Raw genomic sequence first — 15,150 nt, forward strand, 5'->3', positions numbered from 1 at the left:
ACTACCAAGCCATCCAGGCTTGTTGTTGGCAAAATTCAGAATAGGCCACACGATCTGTTTCCTCCATTTTACCGTAAATTAAAGACACAGTCCCAAAACATAGTCTTAGAAAAACTTGCATTTATAACAATGTGACATCAAGGAGCCCTGAAAAAGCTGAAATCAATAGGAATCAGGGGGAAAGCTTTCCACTGTCTGGAATTCTACCTAGCACAAAGGAAGATGGTTGTCGTTTGTGGAGGTCAATAATCTCAGTCTCAGGACATTGCCGTAGAAGTTCCTTAGGACAGTTTCTATCTAACCATCTTCAGCTGCTTCATCAATGACCTTCCCTCCATCATAAGGTCAAAAGCGGGGATGCTCATTGATGATTTCACAATGTTCAGTAACATCAGCCACTCCTCATATACTGAAGAAGTCCATGTCCACATGCAACAAGACCTGGACAACATACTTGTGCTGATGAATGGCAAGTAAAGTTTTGCTACAAAATTACTAGGCTATGACCATCCCCAACAAAAGATAGTCTAACGACCTTCCCTAGACATTCAACAGCATGACCATCACTTAATCCCCCACCATCAATATCCTGGGGGTCACAATTGACCAGAAACTTAACTGGACCAGCCATATAAACACTGCAGCTACAAGAACAGGTTAGTCTGGGTATTTAAGTGAGCATCTCAGCTCTTGACTCCCAAAATCTGTCCACCATCTACAAGGCACAATTCTGATGGAATACTCTCCACTTGCCTGGATGAGTGCAGCTCCAACAGTACTCAAGGAGTTTAAAACAAACTGGAACAAAGCAACCCACTTGATTGGCACCCCATTCACCACCTTAAACATGTACTCCCTCCAGCACTGGCACACAGTGGCAACAAACATAGCACCTGCAAGCGAAAACTTAAAGCACCTTAAGCAAAACACGGGCTTATCACTGGTGCTATTTTTTCCCCCCACTTTTACGTTGAATGTTATTTGCTGTGACAGATGACATCTTTCAATTTAATTTGTATAATGTATGCCAGGCACCACATCATTAAATGTGTTTCTGTTCAACAAGCCTCTGGGTGCTTCATTAGTTTTGCAGGTGCAGGGTAACCCATGATGTTATGAGTGACTTGGTTGTCATTGAACTTTATTGAAATGGCACATAGTGCATGTTGTTTACCAAGCAAATATTCCTGTCAGGGATCGAGTATGGAGCCTGCAGCCCTAGCATGTGGTGGTGGTCCTTATTTGGTTGGTTAGCTGAAGGAGCATTAGATCAAAGCCTCCCGGGTGTCCCTGCCTCCCTGGAGGTTGCCCAGGTCAGTGTCTATCCCCTCAGTATTCTCCTGAGCGTGCTCGTCCTCGGACTCACTACTGGACTCATTGTCTGTTGCCAGAGCAGCTGCATCAACATCTTTTTCCTCCACTGCGCCCCCTCTTTCCAGTGCCAGATTGTGGAGAGCGCAGCATGCAACCACTATCAGTGTCACATGATCTGGGGGGTATTGCAGTGCAGGCACAAGGGGCCTGAATGGTCCAGGCATTGGAAGCACATCTTGAGAAGACCTATGGCTCTCTCTACCACTGCCCTTGTGGAGGCATGGCTCCTATTGTACTGCTGCTCGGCCTCTGTTCTTGGATGGCGGAGAGGCGTCACGAGTCACCTTTTGAGGGGATAGCCCTTGTCACCCAGCAGCCATCCATCAAGCCGGGCTGGAGCAATGGAGAGCCATGGCACCTGGGAGTGTCTCAGGGTGTAATTGTCATGGGAGCTGCCTGGGTATCTTGCACAGACATGTAGAATCAGCATCCTGTGATCACACACTATCTGCACGTTCATGGAGTGGAAGCCCTTCCTGTTGACGAAGGCACCGGGCTCACCCGCTGGCGCCTTGAAGGCCACATGTGTGCAGGCTATTGCACCCTGGACGAGGGGGAACCTAGCAATCGCTGCAAAGCCTCTGGCTCGCTCTACCTGGTTGGCCTCATCCGTGCGTTAGTAAATGAAAGTCAATGCACGCCTGAACAGAGCGTCTGTCACCAGCTTGACACAACTGTGGACAGCTGATTGGGAGACTCCACAAAGATCACCCACCGACCCCTGGAAGGAGCCAGAGGCATAGAAGTTGAGGGCCACTGTGGCCTTCAGCGCCACTGGCATGGGGTGTCCACCCACACAGTCGCAGCTGATCTCAGGGCCAACCATCTGACAATGGAGGTCATGGTCTCCCTTGAGGGACAGAGCCTCCTTCGGCACTGCACCTCAGACATACTGAGGTAGTTGCATCACCACCTGTAAACTCTGGCAGTTAGTGGCGTCTTCTGCGGCCCCTTCCGCCTCCCACAGGTCGCTCCCCTGGAGGCTCAAAAGTGACACCTGGTCTCCTCCTCCTTCTAGCCCTCTCTTCCTTCTCAGAGGAGGTGCCTCCAGTGGAGACCACAATCCCCATTCCCAGGGTAAAGAAAGGCTGTCTGATACCTGGAAGGCCCCAAGTGGTACGACTCCTCCGGAATCCTGAACTGAAGCCTCTTATTTCTGCCAAAGCAGCTCTGAAGCGAAACTAAGTTGTCCTGTTCGCACAAGCAAGGAGCAGCAAGCTAAAGTACAAGCTACTCACATTAGCGAGCCCACTCACCCCTCTTATCCCGCTCGTGGATGAAGTTTTTGAAAATGTGGCCTACCCGCCTGCCCGTTGCGCCTGTGCAATGCCCTGAAAATTGCATGGGCTACATAAAATCACAGACAATTGGTGCTTCAAGGGCCTTAACTGGCCCACTAATTAATCGCGGCGCTCCTCTGTCTTCATCGCACTCCCGCCTAGCGAAATATCATGACGGTGCGTGGTGATGTTGGGACGTACGCCCCACGTCATCGCGCATCATTTTACATTCCAGCATGTCAGGCGTGTGCCCGCACTCCGAATGTAAAATCCTGGCCTATATAATGCTCATAATATGAAAGTGCTACAGGTAAACCATTTTTAAAAATAATGATGTAGTGTACTTTAGAATTTGTGGATTTTAGTTTGAATATGAGCAACAATAAATTCTGTACTAATGTGACCTAAAATATACCTTTTTTCACCAAAAGGCCTAGAATTCTACAATTCCCCCATCTCACCGCAAAACTGGAGAATAGCAGAAGATTAAGATGTTCACACATTTATAATCCATTCACATTTCGGGTCACAACAGCTGGCAATCTGTGTACCGCTATCAGCCCCCGCTCCATGCACGCTCCCCTCCAAGATGAGACAGCCAGCCCACTCCTTCCTGCCCATGTGGTGACTGTAATCTCCTCCACCTTCCAACTTGCATCAATCCTGCCTCCAGCTCCCTCCTTTTTGCTTACTCTTGTCTTGACCATGTCACTCCCTGGAAGTAACTCCATATTGTACAGCTCTCAAGATGTAAATGCGATAGAGGCTGCTTCCTTGCTAGCCATCATTTTACAATTAGTCCTATTTGAAAATAATTGTGACATGGCTTGTTAATGTGCCATCTGCCATTGTTGTAAAATATGTTCAGCAAAAGGCCAGCAACATTGTTGATTATTCTGTAGGCCCCCTGAGGTCTGCAGACCCCAGTTTGAGAACCACAGGTTTGCAAGATGCACTGCAGCAAATTGCCAAGGTTTCTTCAATAGCTTGCATGGGGACACCAGCACCTGCAAATTCCACTCCAAGTCTCACATCATCCTGACTTACTGTTGCTTTACTGTCACTAGGTCAAAATCCTGAAACTCGCTCCCTAACAGCTTAGTACCTACACAATATGAACCGCATCAGTTCAAGAAGATGGCTCAGAAGATTTGTTTTAGTAGGAAGAATGTGGAGAGGCAATACAATCTAAATGGTACAATTTTAAAGCGGATGTATGGGAACAGAGAACCTAGGGAGTATATGTACAGGAGTCTTTGAATGCTGCAGGTCAAGCTGAGAAGGCTGTTAAAATACACATATGGGATCTTCGGCTATATAAATAGAGGCAGAAACCGCAGAAGTAAAGAAGCTATGCTAAAACTTTATAAAACATTGGTTAAGCTACAGCTGGAGTATTGTGTCCAATTCTGGGCACTTTAGAAGATACGTCAATGCATGAGAGAGGGTAGAGAGGAGGCTTACTAGAATGGTACAAGGGGTGAAGGACTTCAATTACTTGGAAAGCTTGAAGAAGTTGGGATTCTTCTCCATGGAGCAGAGAAAGTTAAGGGGAGATTTGAGAGAGGTGTTTAAATTAATGAATGGTTTTGATCAAAGGAAAAACTTTCCATAGGCATAAATGCCAGTAACCTGAGCACACAGATTTACGGTAATTGGCATAAGAACCAGAGGTAATGTGAGGAAACCAATTTTTGACACACTGGGTGGAATTTCCCATCTATGACAGCTGGCTGGTATGCGGGAACTCGCACTAGATTCCTCGCTTGGAAGCTCATTAATTATGTACAGACAAGGATCGGGCCAAATCACTGAGCAGATTCATCTGCCCACCATCAGCTGGTGGGGTCGAAGGTCCGGGTGCCACATTTAAATGCCAGTCCAACGCATAATCTCACTCTCTCCAGCCTGCCCGTGTTCCAGACATGTATAGAGATGTCTTCCAGCCACAAGAAGGAGCCTGAAAGCCTCAAGAAGAAGACAGAAGCCCACTTCACCCACCAGGGCCTTCAGGCCTCCAGAGCAGTGCAGGCACACAGGCAAGTCCTGTATCCCAGGGGCGGCTCCAGGAAGCACAGCAGCCTCATGTCTCTGGCCTGGGAGGCCATCACAGAGCAGGCAAGCACGGCTGGCAACCGCACCCGAAATGCCATCCAGGGCAGGAAGAGGATGAATGATTTCGTTAGCTCCGTCAGGGTAAATAATCCTGCAACTTCCTCCAATAACAAACTCCATTATGGCATGCACTCAAACAGCCACTTTCTTCAGGGATCTCACGCAACCTTTAGCAGGGGGCACATATCAACACTCATTCTCTCATCGAGGCTTTCACATCACCACCATTCTATCTGTCATATTGCTCACCCTCCATCCTCTGGTCCTTCTGGGGAGGGCTCACCACGCACAGGGGACACGCATCTCATCCAACCTCTGCTCCATCTCTTCTCATCACATGCCTTTCTTTCTTCTTCATAAAGGCCAAGCTGCTGCACAACAGGTGCAGGAGATTGCAGACTGGGGGAGGGATGACTGACATCATTGCCCTCACTGAGTTCGAGGATGCTGCAGCCGAGCTGGCTGGGGAGGACAGGGATTGCTCCTGTGGGGAAGGGGAGATCGGTCCCTCCCACCAACCCAGTATGTATTGTAGCTCCATCACTTCATCAAATCCTGACAATCACGGTGAGTCACATGCAGCCTTATCTAGCTCATGCTCATTAACTGAAACTCTATTTTCTATTTTCTAGGCATCAGCCAATTGAGGCCTACAAAGCAGCCGAGCATCAGTCTGCGCCCCCAGACCATGTTCAAAGAGGAAACCCTGGAAGAATCATCATGGCGCTCACACGCACCCTCCACTAGCTCAGAGACACACACATAGATGGAGCACAGCTGTAGCATAGGCTTGGGCTCACTTTCTGGGGAACACCTCACTGACACGTCCCTGCAGCAGTTGGAAGCAGGGACAGCCCAGGTCTCCGGCACTTGGAGGGCTGCTGAAGACTAACCACCTGCTCAGCCCAAGTCAGATGATGAGCCTCTGGAAGTGGCTGCCAACTCTATGTTGGAGATGCAACGACAGGTGATGGAACATCAGGCAGAGATTCAGCAGTCACTCAGCAGACTAGAGCGAACGAGGGAGGAGTCCGTCCACGTTCTGTCTGATGTAGTGACTCTGACATGCGAGCGCCTTGAGGTCACCATGGGAAGGCTGGCAACCACCATGGAGACCTTGGTCCAGCAGAAATTGCTGGATTTGAGCTCAACCAGGCAAAACACGACCTGTCGATGACACCAAGCAAGTCAGCGAAAACTCAACTGAAGTGAATCAGCCGTGCCTTGCAGGCTGATTATCAGTACAGCTCTCGCCATAATCATTGAAGTTGTCTTCCCCCAGTATGTGACAATTTGGCCACATCGAACCGTTTGATCAGACGACACGTTATATTGAACAGGATTTTGACCTAGTGACAGTGGTCACATTATATTGAACGCCTCGTGTTTTTCTTTTTGGCCAATGACATATCGAGGGAGGAGAAGAGGCAGGTGATCCACTTATTGACATGTGTCAGTAAAACATACGGCCTAATTCGTAGTCTAATGGCCCCCAACGCCCCAGATTCCAAGAGCTTTGATGAGTTGGTGAATCTGGTGAAAGGCCATTTCCAACCGAAATCCTCGGTAACAACGCAGCATTTTAAATTCAATTAGAGGTGTCGCACCCCCGGAGAGACAGTTGCTTGCTATGTGGCAGCCTTGAAACAACTGACAGAGCACTGTGAGTTCAGGACATCGATTCATGACATGTTAAGAGACCGATTAGTGTTTGAGATTAACGAAGACGCCATTCAAAAAAGTTGTTGGAAACAAATTTAGACTTCAGCAAAGCGCTGGAGCTGGCGCTCGCAATGGAAAGTGATTTAGAAGCAATTAAGAGAGCACAAAATGGCGCTGTTCTTTGTTTCGGGAGGGAGGCACCGACTAGAAATAGTGTGGAAGCACAGGGCTCCGCAGAAAGGCGGGAAACAGCCACCATTAACAGACCAGCAAAATGCAATGGCTTAACGGATAAAAACAACATTAATAATAGCAGAATTGGAACCAGACAGTTTACAAACGAACGCCAATTTAAAAGAACTGAATGTTTCTACCGCCATCGCAATGGGCACATTATGTGATATCGTAAAGAAAGACTGAGGCAAAATTTCAAACAGAAAGGCAGAAGTCGTGAACCAGAAGAAACAGAGTCAGATATTTACTTGCTACACAACTTAAAAATGGGTAAAACAGAGCCAATCTACGTGTCAGTAGAATTCAACAGAAAACCCATTCAAATGGAGGTGGATACAGGCGCATCCACGACAGTCATAGGGGAACACACATTTAAGTATCTGAATGGAGGAGGCCACTCACTAAAGCTGGAAAACTCAGATGCTAGATTAAAGACATATACTGGCGAAGACATACGAGTAAAAGGTATATGCAAGGTTCCAGTACTATATAGAAGCCAGTCTGCTAACCTATCCCTGATAGTGGTAGCAGGGGAGGGTCCAACTCTGCTTGGTCAGAACTGGCTTAAGGAAATAAAGTTGGGGTGGACTGAGGTTTTTCAACTCAGAATGAAAGATCTGCAAGAATTATTACAGAAATATACCTCTGTGCTCAGGGAAGAGCTCGGGAAGATTCAGGGGCTGCAAGCTAAAATCCATGTGGATCCTGGAGCAACCCCCAGATATTTGAAGGTGAGGCCATTCCCCAATACATTACGAGAAAAAGTGGATATTGAATTGGACAGGCTGGAAAGGTTGGGAGTCTTACAACCTGTACAATTTTCCGAATGGGCAGCGCCCATAGTTCCAGTACTAAAGCCTGGCTAGAGTGTGCGAATATGCAGAGACTATAAGTTGACCATTAATAAAGTGCCCAGACTTGACAGGCACCCTATACCAAAAACTGATGAATTGTACTCCAAGCTGGCAGGGGAACTGCATATACAAAACTCAACTTGAGCCACACTTACCAGCAAGTCAAGCTAGAAAAGGCCTCTCGAGATTTTGTGACTACCAACACATACCATTATACCAGGGTACACTTTGGACTCTCATTGGCTTGTACCATTTTCCAACGGACTATAGAAAATTTGCTCCAAGGTCTACCCCATGTGGTGTTTTATCTCAATGATGTCCTAGTAACAGGACTAACTGATGAAGAACACCTGGCTAACTTGGAAGAGATATTGAAGTGTTTCTTACAAGCCGGAGTACGTTTGAAAAGAGAAAAATGTATCTTCCAAGCAAAAGAAGTGGTTTACCTGGGTCATAGGGTCAACTCGCAGGGCCTTCACCCAGTAGAAGACAAAGTGAGAGCTATTCGTGAGGTGCCAACACTGAAAAATGCCACAGAACTCAAGTCCCTCATGGGAATGGTTAACTTTTCTCCCAAATTTGTCAACGGTACTGGCTCCATTATACGGGTTGCTCAAGTAAAACTGAAGGTGGACTTGGCAAGCCCCAAAACAACAGGCTTTTACAGCAGTAAAGCAGTTACTACATTCATTGGCCCTGCTGGTACATTTCGACCCAAAGAAAGAATTGATTTTAACCTGCGATGCATCACCTCTCCCAACGGATGGTGGATGGCTCTGAACAGCCCATTGGCAACGTCTTAGGAACACTCAGTGTGGCAGAATGAAGAGGCTCACAAATAGAGGAAGAAGACTTATCCATTGTATTTGGCATTAAGAAATTCTACCAATGCATCCATGGTCACCACTTCATCATCGTATCCAATCACAAGCCACTACTAGGCTTGTTTGGGGAAGATAAGGCAATACACTAATCGCCTCAGCATGCATCCAGAGGTGGGCACCGATTCTAGCTGCTTATGAATATACTTTTATCCACCAGCCGGGAAGCCAGATTGCCAATGCCGACGCACTGAGCCGGTTGCCTCTAAAGGACAGCAATATGAACAGGAACTTGTCTTGTTGTTAAACTTTCTGGATTCATCACCAGTGAATGCCAAACAGATCAGAGAATTGACAGACAGCGGGGAACAAGTCTTGCAAGGATGGTCTAATGAGCCAAAGTTGAATGAAATGAAGCCTTATTTTAACATGAGTTCACCTGCCAGGGTGGCACCTTACTGCGGGGAGTGAGAGACATTGTGCCTCCCAGAGGAAAACAACCATTATTGATAGAATGGCATAGGGCTCACCCCGACATTTCTAAAATGAAAATGTTGGTGCGAAGCTACTTATGGTGGTCAGGGATGGACACTGAGATCAGAAATATGGTCAAGAGCTGCATGCAGTGCCAACAGGTGCAGAAATTGCCTCCTTCTGCTCTACTACATCCTTAGGAATGACCAGGAAGGCCATGGGTCCACGTTGACTATGTGAAGTCTTTGTTGGGCACAATGTGCCTCTTACTTATTGATGCTCATTCCAAATGGATGGATGAAAAGAGGTGAAATCACCCACACCTGCTGCCACCATAGACAGATTGCGTCAGAGTTTTGCGATACATGGTTTACCAGAGATAATAGTGTCTGACAATGGAACGGCATTCACCAGCGGGGAATTCCAAAGACTTACAACTCAACAGCATAACACATGTCAAGAGCTCGCCATGCCACCTTGCATCCAATGGGTCAGCCGAGAGGGCAGTCCAGACTTTCAAGGCTGGAATGAAAAAACTAGAAGGGGACTCTATAGCAACAAAATCATCACGTTTCCTGCTCAGCTATAGGACTACGCCACATGCGACCACCGGTATTGCTCCTGCAGAGTTATTAATGAAGAGATGTCTCAGGACATGTTTGAGCCTTATAAGGCCAAATTTAGGGGGGAGGGTACGGAGAAGTCAGGAGGCCCAGAAAGATGAACACGATTACCATAGTTGTGAAAGAAACTTCTCTGTAGGAGAAGCAGTTTTTGCAAAGAACATTGGAGATGGGCCCAAATGGCTATCAGGTGAAGTCAGAGCAGTGACAGGACCCCTGTCCTACCATATATACATTGAATGTCGGATAATCAGGAGATATGTAGATCACCTCAGGAAAAGGGAAACAGATCCACAAGAAAAGGTGCGCCAAACATTCCCATTGGAGTCTGCACCACAGGTAGAAGGAACTCCTCTTGCTTTGGAAGTACCTGTAGGACCCGTAGATCCTGAGAGAGTTGCAGAGACAAACTTACAGGTTCCTACTGGAGAGCCTAGTGGACAGATAGCTCCTGAGAGGGAGGCCTCAGATAGACCATCCAAAGTCGTAGAACTATGATGGTCGACACGTTTGAAAAAGCCTCCTGAGAGACTGAATTTGTAAATAGTTTATTTATGTAGATTGTTAATATATTGTAAAATGTACTTTTAAGTAAAGGGGAGGGATGTGGTAATCTGAGGTGTAATACACCTTTAAGAGAGTGTGAGCAGATTAACCAGGTGACTGTAAGACCCAATAGCTGTGTAGCTCAGGCTACCATGTTAATGTTAGTCTAGAGCAGGGTCTGGTTGGAGAAGCACACATCATGTTAGTGCTCTGTTGTTTGTGTAAATAAATAGTATGTGCTTCATTTCATATTGGTCTCTGGATCTGCAGTATATTGTAATCGCCTCACCTGCTGATAGATAAGCATGCAACCGATTCGCGAGCAAAGCGACCCCATAGTAGAACATAACAAGGCCTTGCTGCATTTGGACATGGTCTGCATCAGCACCTGAGGAGTCGCGAATGGTGTTGAACATTGTGCAATCATCAGCGAACATCCCCACTTCTGACCTTATGATGGAGGGAAGGTCATTGATGAAGCAGCTGATGGTAGTTGGGCAGAGGGTGCTACCCTGAGGAAACCCTGTAGTGATGCCCTGGAACTGAGATGATTGACCTTCAACAACCACAAGCATCTTCCTTTTTGCTAGGTATGACTCTAACCAGTGGAGAGTTTTCCCCCTGATTTCCATTGACTCCAGTTTTGCTAGGGCTCCTTGATGCCACACCCTGTCAAATGCGGTCTTAATGTCAAAGGCAGTCACTCTCACCTCACCTCGGGAGTTCAGCTCTTTTGTCCACGTCTGAACAAAGGCTGTAATGAGGTCAGGAGCTGAGTGGCCCTGGTAGAACTCAAACTCAGTGAGCAGGTTATTGCCAACCAAGTGCTGCTTGATAGCACTGTTGATGTCCTCTTCCATCACTTTTCTGATGATGGAGAGTAGACTGATGGGGTGGTAATTGGCTGGGTTGGATTTGTCCTGCTTTTTGTGTACAGGACATACCTGGGCGGGCAATTTTCCACATAGCCGGGTAGATGCCAGTGTTGCAACTGTACTGGAACAGCTTGGCTAGGGGTGCAGCAAATTCTGAAGCACAAATCTCCAGTACTGTTGCTGGAATCTTGACAGGGCCCAGAGCCTTTGCTGTATCAGGTGCCTTCACCTCCAGTGAGTTGTTTAATTGTCCACCACCATTCACGACTGGTTGCGGCAGGACTGCAGAGCTTGGATCTGATCCGTTGGTTGTGGGATCGCTTAGCTCTCTCTATCACTTACTGCTTATGCTGTTTGACATGCAAATAGTCCTGTGTTATAGCTTCACCAGGCTGACACCTCATTTTTAGGCATGCCTGGTGCTGCTCCTGGCATGCCCTCCTGCACTCTTCATTGAACCAGGGTAGATCCCCTGGCTTGATGGTAATGGTAGAGTGGGGGATATGCCTGGCCATGAGGTTACAGATTGTGTTCGAGTGCAATTCTGCTGCTGCTGATGGCTCACAGCACCTCATGGATGCCCAGTCTTGAGTTGCTAGATCTGTTTGAAATCTATCGTGCTTAGCATGGTGGTAGTGTCACACAACACAATGGAGGGTATCCTCAATGTGAAGATGGGACCTTGTTTCCTCAAGGATTGTGTGGTAGTCACTCCTACTGATACTGTCATGGACAGATGCATCTGCGACAGGCAGGTTGGTGAGGATGAAGTCAAGCATGTTTTTCTCTATTATTGGTTCCTTCACCACCTGTCGCGGAGCAGCTATGTCATTTGGGATTTGGCCAGCTCGGTCAGTAGTGGTGCTACTGAGCCACTCATGGTGATGGGCATTGAAGCCCACCCCACCCAGAGTACATTCTACGCCCTTTCCACCCTCGGTGCTTCCCCCAAGTGGTGTTCAACATGGAGGAGCACTGATTCATTAGCTAATGGGGGGTGGTTGGTGGGGGCAGTACGTTGTAATCAGCAGGAGGTTTCCTTGCCCATGTTTGACTTGATGCCATAAGACTTCATGGGGGCTGTAGTCGATGTTGAGGAGGGTCTAGGGCAATGTTTGTACGGTATGATTCCGTGAGTATGACTATGTCAGGCTTGACTAGTCTGTGAGAGATAGCTCCCAATTTTAGTACAAGCCCCCTGCTGTTGGTAAGGAAGACTTTGCATGGTCGACAGAGCTGGGTTTGCCATTATCTTTCCCAGTGCCTAGGTTAATGTCGGATGGTCCGTCTGGTTTCATTCCTATTTTGAGACTTTGTAGCGGTTTGGTACAACTGAGTGGCTTGCTAGGCCATTTCACACTACTGTGGATCTGGAGTCACGTGTAGGCCAGACCAGGTGAGGACGGCGAATGGCAGATTTCCTTCCCTAAAGAGCATTGGTGAACCAGATGAGTTTTTTTTCACAACAATTGATTGGAACAGATATGCCTGATCATTAAAAGAAAAGCCACCTGAAGGAAGCAATAGAGACAGCAGTTCACTAATTTTCAGCAGGTCTGGTTCTCCGCCGATGCTGCCAGACCTGCTGAGTTTTTCCAGGTAATTCTGTTTTTGCTTTGGATTTCCAGCATCCGCAGTTTTTTTTTGTTTTTATTATTATTATTTTAGTTCACTAATTTTGTCACTCAATTTAACAGTTTTATGAGAAATAGCATAACTTTGTTGCAAAGCACCTTCCATTGCTTCATGCGGATCTACTGTTTCATAGGGTAGGTCTGTTTTTCTTATTATTATGCTTTACAATTTTATAATGTGTGTCTGCTATCTGACAAATAATTGATTTAATGCTTTCATTTTGTATTTCACACTTCCAAGTTTTGTATTTCATCCTCATTGTCCTCAAAGGGATTATAGAGCTTTTGAGCTGTTCCTAGGGAGTTTTATAAAGCTCAGTTCTTGAATCAGCTCGGAAGAGTCTACAATATAAAGCTGACGTGATTGTCAGTGGGCAAGATGCTGCAGCTCTTTCTAATCCAGTATGATTTTTCCCCAGGGCCCTATATTTTGGACATGAAGAAGCTCAAAGCAATTTTAAGTCAGAAGCTAAATGTTGGCAAAAAGATGGATGTTTTCTTTCCATTTGAGTAGTGCCAAAAATAGCCGATGCTGAGCAGTGCGATACCTTCATTCCTTCCTACAGTAAGGAAAGCAATTTACAAGCCAACCAGGTTTAACAGATAAAGTGCAATAATGTAAGCACAGGTTATAACATTTCACTGATTTTCAAGGTGAAAAAGTGCCTCCTTTTATCCCTCTTTTACTATTTGCAGCAGACTTCAATCTGCCTCCTTGGTTGGCTGCCTTCTACCATCTGAGCTCACATGGGGCTTCCCCTTCAATAATTTCCCATTGTCCCCAGACTGACCCAAAGCTCAAATTATTCTGCATGTGGTCTTTTCCCTTATCTGTCTGTGCTGTACTCAATCTCTATCCACCTGTTTTTTTTTGTCAAAATTGCAATGAGGCAGCTTCACCTTTAATAACCATTTTGTCTTTCAAACTTTCACAGCCAAAGGCCTTCCTCTGGCAGACTTTTCAAGGTCCAGTCACGATGCCATATTCATTACACTGCAGTTCAATTAAACAAACACCTTTTTCTTTCAGTTATCGTTTCTATGTGCTAAACTAGCTTTTAAACTTCCCAGCTACTCTCTCTGCTGAGCTGCTTCCCAGGTTCCTCTCTGCTTCTTCTTTGACCCCATATTTCAGCATCTGGCAAGTGTGACCACTGTGAACTCAGTTCTTCAATGATGCAGGGTAATGCTATTTCATACTCTAAACTCTGAATAGTGCACAACACTGTTATAATGTATTGCAACAACAAATCATTTCAATCTGCACAAAAACGCATTCACCTATGAAAAACCTCTGCTGTTTCCTCACTCCAATGAGCACCAACACAAATAAATAAATGATTCAATTCAAAGCTTTAACTTAAATGAAAATCACCCTCCTAAAAAGCTCAGCAATATAAAATAACTGACCAAGGTTTATATCTATTTTAGAAAAATTACTAATTTAAAAATCTTGTTGATGTTCAGCATCAGCAATTTGAAGGACAGAAAGTACATCTGTTTTGGGAATTTCATGCGCAGTTCAGGTTTTGCATTAATAGATTTCTGAATATTAGATTGAAATCATTAATTTCAATGGAAATTAAAATTACTTTGCAGAAATAGATTAGAACTTTACACAAAATCAATTTCACTGACTGAATAAAATGAACATGTACATTTTAGCTTTTAATATGCCATACTCAGAGACAGCCAAGGTCAGAAATTGTTAAATTGGTCTGACATTTTAAGTTTATAAACTTTGACCTTTCTCTTTTTATTACGAAGCCTTATTATATTGTCACAATTCATTTAACTTGCCGTAGCAAAAATAAATTGAACCAATCTTACATGGCTGTGTCAAGAGAGTTGTAAAAAAGGGCTATTAAAACTATATCCTATGGTAAAATATGACATTCTTTGAAAAACGAAGAAATAATTTCACTGGGTTAAACTGGTTTTAAAAAATCAGTAACAGGATTAGGGGTCAATACTTTATTAAAAGTCTTTTAATTCCCATCACATAAAATTTCTGCGGTTTGTGATGATGTGCTGCGGTGGTGTGCGGAATTTTCTATTAGACATTTAGAGAAACCTGTTTTATATTTAATGCAAGATCATATCTAAAATTAAGCAACATATCCAAGTAGAAATAAAGGATCATGCTTTTATATTTTCCTCACATAAATCACACAGTATGTAGAAGATTTGCAGGACATTTACTGAATTTTGAAACAGGAATATGTTCAATAAACTTTTGTGGGTTTTGTGGTTCAACTCAACATTTGAGTCAGTTTCCCCTTTGGGCAGTGCAGGAAATTGACAATAGCAGGTTATTGCTGGTTATGCATTCTGCTGGATTTTCCATCCCATTTGCTTGAATGGAAACTTGGTGTGGATGCATTGGCACATCTTTCATTCATATTTATAGAACAGGTGATTTAATAGCAGCACCTCAATATGGTCATTCACAATATCGTGCTTAGAGAGGTACTTAGTGTAACTTGAATGTAAATGACACAACACCGTGAAGCACTTCCCACACTAAACTCCTAAAATATTACTTTCATGCTGAAGTTGCGGGGCGTGTCTAGCTTGACAAACTGGAGAATAAGATCATGGAGGTCTTAGCACCTGATTTGCTGTGGTCCCGATCTGCTGCTCATTAATTATGTGGCT

The sequence above is a fragment of the Cetorhinus maximus genome, chromosome 5 (genome assembly GCF_964194155.1).
Source record: "Cetorhinus maximus chromosome 5, sCetMax3.hap1.1, whole genome shotgun sequence".
Taxonomy (NCBI): Eukaryota; Metazoa; Chordata; class Chondrichthyes; order Lamniformes; family Cetorhinidae; genus Cetorhinus; species Cetorhinus maximus.